The sequence below is a fragment of the Triticum dicoccoides genome, chromosome 4A, assembly GCF_002162155.2.
Source record: "Triticum dicoccoides isolate Atlit2015 ecotype Zavitan chromosome 4A, WEW_v2.0, whole genome shotgun sequence".
Taxonomy (NCBI): Eukaryota; Viridiplantae; Streptophyta; class Magnoliopsida; order Poales; family Poaceae; genus Triticum; species Triticum dicoccoides.
The window spans coordinates 230,876,812-230,885,486 of NC_041386.1; the positions used below are offsets into that span (position 1 = coordinate 230,876,812).

General features: G+C 39.7%; 1 pseudogene; it reads right to left on the reverse strand.

Moving 5' to 3' along the window:
* Positions 1–1,040: 1,040 nt before the first annotated feature.
* On the reverse strand, positions 1,041–1,179 carry LOC119290330 (annotated as a pseudogene).
* Between the last annotated feature and the right edge of the window lie 7,496 nt (positions 1,180–8,675).

An 8,675-nucleotide genomic window follows, 5' to 3' on the forward strand; every position in this document is an offset into this window, starting at 1 on the left:
CCATGTGAATTTACTGAAATCGTCAATGAAACTCACATGGTATTTCTTTCTTCCTACTATTTCAACAGCAGGACCCCAAACATCATAGAACACAAGTTCTAAAGGAAACTTTGATTCACTTATTGACTTAAGATAAGGCAACTGGTGACTTTTGCCTTTTTGGCATGCATCACATACAGAATCTTTATTGAAAGAGTTTGCACACGAGAGATTATTCTTGCTAATGATTTTTCTAACAATAAGAGGAGATGGATGGCCTAGACGTCAGTGCCACCTATCCGGAGATAGCTTGGTGGCACTGAGCATGTGCTTCTTGGTGTCGGATCCCGTGTGCCTAACCCTATAGAGTCCTGGTCTACCCCTGCCTCGAAGGAGCACCTTCTTCGTTCCCCGTTCCTTGACAAGAAAAGAATAAGTATGAATTTCAACAAAGGAATTGTTGTCAACAGCAAGGCGGCTTGCAGAAATTAGACTTTTGTTGGCTTGAGGTACATGAAGAATATTGTTTAGAAGAAGATCACGATCAGGAATGTGAATAGCCGAATGACCGATGTGTTTGATAACCATACCCGATCCACTAGCAGTATGAATCTGCTCGTTCCCAGTGTAGCGGTCACGTACGGTCAGCTTCTCCAAATCTCCTGTGATGTGATCGGTGGCACCACTGTCCAAGTACTAGTTGGTGTCCACCCCGTACTGCGGTGCAGCGAGGTTGGCCGACTTCTCCTCCATGCCTTGGTAGGACTCGTCATAGCGCTTCCAGCACTTCCAGGCTGGATGGCCCATCTTGCCGCAGATCTGGCACTGGACCCTAGGGGCAGAGGCATGGTTGTTGTAGTTGCCCCCGCCGCCGCCGTTGTTGCCGTTGTATCCGCCACCATGACCTCCTGGCTTGGAGTAGCCACCGTCGCGCCCGCCGTGATCACCACCATTGCCGCCTTGGCAGCTACCGCGATCAGCACCGGTAGTGTTGTTTCTACGGCCTCGAGTAGCGGCGTTAGCGGAGGATTGTGACCCTCCGCCCCGAAGTTTGAGCCTCGTTTCGAAGCCCAGCAGCTGTGAGAACAGCTCGGCCACGGTCACAGGTTCCACTCGGGAACACATGGCGGACACCACCGGGTCGAAGTCTTCATCTAGCCCTGCCAGGATGTGGGAGACGATGTCGTCGTCATCCACCCTCTTCCCTACAACGACCAGTTCGTCGCAGAGAGACTTGATCTTCCCGACGTAGTCGGTGATGGAGGAGTTTCCCTTCTGCAAGTTGGCGAGGGTGATCCGGACGTTGGTGGTCTGGGAATGGGTGTGAGATGCAAGCATCCCTTCCACCATGTCCCAGGGCTCAGCAGAGGTGTGGCATGAATCAACCTGGATGGCTATCTCACGAGGAAGTGTCGTAAGGAGATAGGAGAAGACTTGTTGGTCTTGAGCACACCAGGTTTGGAAATCAGGGTTTAGCGCTTTCACCATCGTCTTGCCCTCAGACGAGGCCACATCAATCTGCATGGGCGGTGGCGGTTGCTCGACATCGAGGTACTTGGCCATCTGCGCTCCTCGGATGGTCGAGAGCACCGTCGCCCACCATAGAGCCTGGTTGCCCTTCGTGAGCTTCTCGGTGGCGGCGTATGCGAATGACGAGGATGGGAAGGAACTTGAAGACGCCATGTATGTGCTCGAGGATGGCTCTGGTTACTATGTAAAAGCTACGATGGTGGAAGCGTATTGCCTTCCTGGCAGGGACGCGTTCATGTTAAATACTCAAAAGATTACAGCATGCGCAGGTTGTTGCTAAGCTTTGCCCCTACTCCAGTCTATACAAGATAAGGCTCAACTTATACTAACAACCTGCGCCATTTACACAAGATACACATGCATAAAATATACGTGACATCTATGTCACGTTACACACCTGAACAGCCTATCATCTAACAGTGAGCTCTATATAAGCACCCCTTGGCCCCTAGTTACCGGTTTGGAACCATATGTAAGAACAAAATATATGCAAAGAACAGTCTCTCTAGAGAACACGATTAGGGCTTTTACCTCCATGCAGAGGGGCGTGAAGTAATATATGCATTGTGTCACCCTCCTGCACTTCACTGAATCAAGCCTTGTTACCTCCCCTCTCTTATTGTCAGACTTCACACCACGATAGTGGGCACCCACTGCGGGGTTGCGCTTCTTGCAATCCATGTCGTAGGTGGTTTCTTCTTCTTCTTCTTCTTTAGTTTTCCAGCGTTGAGATGATCCCGGGGAGTGTCATACTTTTTGGTTTGATTATTTTCATTGCCGTAGATTCGGCGTGGTATCCTAATGCCCCGTTGAACTCTGACGCGTTGCATGCTCACGGTTGTATGCACTACCCCGCCAACGACTCCGGCACGGTGATCCTCCAAGAGTCGGTTCCGTGTAGCGATGATGGAGTTCTTGCCACACAACGTCGCCCAAAGAAGCACTCCGGCAAAGTCCCGTCCTCATTATCAGTCTACATGTTGGGAAGCTACGCAACAGGTAGCTATGTTCCAGCCTTCGGAATCTCTCCATGATTTATTTGCATCTTCTTTTGATGATGAAGAGAATTGTGGGAGCCTCGCTTTTGTAGCTGAGGTATTCATGCCCAATCCGCCAGCTAGAGACGTGATTGATCCGTTTGCTGCGGGAGATGGTGATACATAGAACAACCACAACACCAACGATGGGTGTGATGTTGTCCACGGTGACGGTGAAGCCCGTGTCGGTATTGGAGCTCGTGATGGTGCCGCAGATCTCACTCGGGAGCAGATAGCTGGAATGGATCTGGAAGTAGAGCAGACCCTGCATACCCCAATTGACACGTCAACTCCATAAGGTTTACGGCTTGAGGGTTCCTGTTTGGCCACATCTAGCGCTATGAGCGCTAAATAGCACGTGCCCTAGCCGATCGCTGACCCGCTAAATATTTGACCATTGACTTGTGAAACAATGTTCATTGAAATGAAAAAAGTTCATGGAATTTTAGAAACTTTAGAAGTTTAAAAAAAATCAAGATTTTGAAGAAAAAAACATGATTTTAAAATCAGTTGTGATCTTGAAAAAACTGTATAGGTTTGAAAAATGTTCATGAAATTGAATAATGTTGACGGATTTTTACAAATGTCATGATTTTGGAAAAGGTTACCAAAATTATAGAAAAATCATGTATTTTTTAAATGTTCAAGGGTTTAAAATGTTATTCTATATGAAGAATTTATGAATTTTAAAAAGGTTTGTGAATTTTTAAAGATGTGTTCATAGATTTGAGAAAATGTTCACGAATATGAAAAAACTCATGAATTTGAAAAAACTTTGTGTGTTTGAATAAAAAGGGAAAAAGTTTACAAATGAAAAAATTGTTCAGGATTTTCAAAAAGTTCATGAAATTTCAAAAATGTTCATGAAATTCAGAATCAAATAATGAAAAGGAAAGAATTAAAATAAATGAGAAATAAAAAATAAAAAATGAAACATAGAGAAAAAGAAAAAGAAAAGGAAGGAAATAAACAATCCAAAAAATCCAAAAGAAACCAGCCAAAAAACTAAGGGAACCTTCTAGAAGGTTCCCAAAACCGATGATGAGATAAGCGAACTATGGGTCGTCCCGCTTAGAACGTAGCGAAAGCATAGTGGTACATGTGTACGAAAAGGACTAAATCTCTACCTAATAATAAAGGGACTATTGCTTCTGGCGGCACGTCACCAAAATTGCATTCAAAGTTACTATAAATTACCAAATATGTGATACGTCTCCAACGTATCTATAATTTTTGCTTGTTCCATGAAGTTATATTGTCCATCCTGGATGTTTTACAATCATTTTATAGCAACTTCATATCATTTTTTGGGACTAAACTATTGACATAGTGCCCAGTGCCAGTTGCTGTTTTTTGTTTGTTTTTTACTTCGCAGAATATCCCTGCCAAACGGAGTCCAAACGCAGTGAAACTTTTTGTAGATTTTTTTGGACCATAAGACAACTTGGGAGCCAAGGAAGCACCTGGGGGGAGGCCTGTGGGGCCCACAAGACACCAGGGCGCGCCAGAGGCCTCTAGCGCACCCTGATGGGTTGTGGGGCCCATGAGGGTCTCCTCCACCACCTCTCAACTCTATAAATACCTAAATATTCCAGAAACTCTAGGGGAGTCGACAAAATACAATTCCAGCAGTCACATGTTCTAGAACCACGACATCCAATCTAGAGCCCTATTCCGGCACTCCGCCGGAGGGGAACACGATCATGAAGGTTTTCATCATGCTCATTGGTGCCTCTTCAATGATGGAGTAGTTCACCATAGACCTACGGGTCTGTAGGCAGTAGCTAGATGTCTTCTTTTCTCTTTTTGATTCTCAATACAATGGTCTCTTGGAGATCTATTTTATGTAATGACTTTTTGCAGTGTGTTTGTTGGGATCCGATGAAGTTCGAGTTTATGATGACATCTATATCCATGAATATTATTTGAGTATTCTTTGATCTCTTATATGCATGATTATTTATAGCCTCGTATTTCTTCTCTGAATCTTTGGTTAATTAGGCCAACTAGATTGATTTTACTTGCAATGGGAAGAGATGCTCTATGATGTTCGATCTTACGGTGTCCTCACCCAATGACAGAAGGGGTAGCGATGCACACATGTATCGTTGCTATTAAAGATAAAAATACGGGGTTTATTCCTACATGAATAGATCTTGTCTACATCATCTCATCATTCTTATTGCATTACTCCATTTCTCCATGAACTTGATACACGAGATGCATGCTAGATAGCGGTCGATGTGTGGACTAATAGTAGTAGATGCAGGCGGGAGTCGGTCTACTAATCTCGGACGTGGTGCCTATATTCATGATCATTGCCTTGGATATCATCATAATTATTTGTTCTTGTATCAATTGCCCGATAGTAATTTGTTTACCCACCATGAATCCACTAGTGAAATCTACAGCCCCCGAGTCTATCTTTTATCATATTTTCTTTCCAATCTATTTTTTTTCATATTTGTTTTCAGATCTATGTTTCCAAAAACCCAAAATACCTTTCTGCACTTTTTCTTTACTTATTTTATTTTGCGTTTTATCAAGATCTAGTTATCCAATCTAATACAAAAACAATTTATCTTTTCACCGTGGAGGGATTGACAACCCCTCTTACGCGTCGGGTTGGAAGTATTTGTTCCTTGTGTGCAGGTACCATTTACATAATCTTTCTTGGTTCTCCTACTGGATTGATACCTTGGTTTCACAACTGGGGAAAATACCTACCGTAATTGTACTGCATCATCCCTTCCTCTTTGGGGAAATCCCGATGTAGTTTCATGCCGCACCAAAAGGAATTTCTGGCACCGTTGCCGAGGAGACATCATCAACATCTATCAGGTTCCTAATCACAAATCTCATCTCCTTGCAATTTACATTATTTTCCATTTGCCTCTCATTTTCATCTCCCCCACTTCACACAAAAATTCCTTTTTATCCACATTCTTTTTCGTTTGGCTTTTTCTCATTAGATCTATCTTTTTGCTTGCAATCTTGTTTGCGTAGTCATGATGTCTCAAGAAAATACCAAATTGTGTAATTTTTCCAATACCAATAATAATGATTTTATTAGCACTTTGATTGCTCCTCCTGCCACTAGTGCGGAGTCTTATGATATTACTGTCGCTTTGTTGAATCTTGCCATGAAAGAGAAATTTTCTGGTACTGCTAAAAAGATGTGGACAATGATATCGTGAAGTTGAAATTGTTTCCTTTCTCTTTGAGGGATCATGCAAAATTTTGGTTTTCTTCTTTGCCTCACAATAGTATCAATTATTGGGATAAGTGCAAAGATGCTTTTATTACTAAGTATTTTCTGTCCATGAAAATTATTTCCCTTAGAATCCAGATCATAAATTTTAAGGAACCTAAGCATGAACATGTTGCGCAATCTTGGGAAAGAATGAAATGGATGCTAAGAAATTTTCCTACTCATGGTTTAAATCTTTGGATGGTTATACAAATTTTTTATGCGGGATTGAATTTTGTCTCTAGAAATCTTTTAGGTTCCGCCGTGGGTGGTACTTTTATGGAGATTACTTTGGGCAAAGCTACTAAATTGCTTGATAATATTATGAAAAATTATTCACAATGGCATACCGAAAGAGCACCTCTAGTAAAAAAGTTAATTTTGTTGAAGAAATTAGTACTTTGAGTGAAAAAGTTGATGCTCTTATGAAATTAGTTGCTATTAAAAGTGCTCCTATTGATCTTAATGATGTGCCTTTGTCTACCTTGATTGAGCAAAATAGTGATCCCGTAGATGTGAATTTTATCTCGCGAAACAATTTTCATAATAATTCTTACAAAGGTAATTTTAATACTAGGCCTTTTCCTGGAAATTCCTCTAATAATTATGGCAATTCCTATGGTAATTCTTCTTACAATAATAATAGGAACCCCTCTGATCTTGAGAGTAATATTAAAGAATTTATCAATTCTCAAAAAGTTTTCAACACTACAATAGAAGAAAATTTGAATAAGATTAATGATATGTCTAGAAGCATTGATAGAATTTCCCAGGATGTAAAAAATCTCAAGATTAAAATTTTTCCACCTAACCTCGATATCAATGAATCAATTAAAGCTTTATATGTTTCCATAGATGAAAGTAAGAAAAGAACTGCTATGCTTAGAGCTAAAAGAGAATTTTTAGAAAGAGTGTTTTCTACCGATTGCTCTCATGAAAATGATGAAGATCTTGAAATGCTTGTTATTTCTTCTATTTATTCATTGTTTATTAAGATTAAAATTGATGATAAGAGGACCGAAGAAGAGTCAATTTTAGCTAGAAGGCGTCCTGATGATTCGGAGGGTGAAAATCTTGTTGGAAAAATTGATAAAAGTGGGTTTGGAGAGGTCAAAACTTTAAATAGTGATGTGCCCACTCTTTTGGATTACAAAGACTTTAATCATCATAATTGATCTTTTATTGAATGTATTTCTTTGTTGCAACCCATGATAAATTCACCTCATGCTTATGAACAAAATAAAGCTTTTACTAAACATATTGTGGATGCCATGATGAAAGCTTTAGAAGAAAAGTTGGAATTAGAGATTTCAATTCCTAGAAAATTACGTGATGAATGGGAACCTACTATTAAAGTCAAGATTAAAAATTATGAGTGATTTGCTTTATGTGATTTGGGTTCTAGTGTTTCCATAATTCTGCAATCTCTTTCTGATGTGCTTGGTCTCACCAATATTGAAGAATGTTCTCTTAATTTGCACTTGGCGGATTCTACTATTAAAAAGCCTTTGGGAAGAATTAATGATGTTCTTATTCTTGCAAATAGAAATTGTGTGCCCATAGATTTTATTGTTCTTGATATTGATTGTAATCCGTCTTGTCCCATTATACTTGCTAGACCGTTACGAACTATAGGTGCCGTGATTGATATGAAATAAGGGAATATTAAATTTCAGTTTCAACTAAGAAAGGTATGGAACACTTCCCTAGAATAAGAATTAAGCCACCATATGAATCTATCATGAGGGCATCCTATGGGACGAAAAGTAAAGATGACAATACTTGAATCTATGCATTATGCCTAGCTAGGGGAATAAAACGTTAGCGCTTGTTGGGAGGCTAGCCAATGAATAAGATTTATTTTTGCCTTTTTCTTTCTATTTTTGCGTGTTTGCACAATTATTCTACTATTATGATTTTGTTTTTATGTTTTAATTAGTGTTTGTGCCAAGTAAAGCCTTTGGGATTATGTTTGGTGATAGTTGATTTGATCTTGTTGGAAAACAAAAACTTTTGCGTCCACTAAAACAATTATCAAAAATCACAGAAGTGACGAAAGTTTCTGAATTTGTTTACACAAGATTGATATACAATTTTTCTACATCATTTTTAATTTTTCAGATTTTTTGATGTTACATAAGTATGGACAAAGTCCAGATTAGTATAGACTATTCTATTTTTGGCAAATTCTGTTTTTGTTGCATTGTGTGCTTATTTTGATGATTCTATGGATTGTATCGGGGGGTATAAGCCATGGTAAAGTTGGAATACAATAGGTATAATGCAATAATAAAATATGAATGGGTTTGCAACACTACTTAGAGTAGTAATTTGCTTTATTATACTAATGGAACTCACGAAGGTTTTGTTAAGTTTTGTGTGATTGAAGTTTTCAAGTTTTGGGTGAGATCATGATGGATGAAGGAATAAGGAGTGAAAAGAGCCTAAGCTTGGGGATGCCCATGGCACCCCAAGTTAACATTCAAGGAGAACCAATAAAATAAGCTTCGGGATGCCCCGAAAGGCATCACCTCTTTCTTCTAACGACCGTCGGTAATTTTACTTGGAGCTATATTTTTTATTCGTCACATATCACGAGTTTTGCTTGGAGAATCTTGTATTATACGAGTCTTTGCTTGTTTTGATTTTTAGTTTGTCTCATCTATCCTTGCTAGACAAACCTATTTGAGAAATTCAAAATTATGCTATGATTTGTTAGAATTGCTCTATTTGCTTCACTTAAATTTTTTGAGCTATGGAATTGCTCTAGTACTTCACTTATATCTTCTGAGCATGGTGTACTTTAATATGTTTTGAGAAATACTCTCATGCTTCACATAGATTTATTTGAGAGTTAGCAAATTTTTGAAGAAATTCTC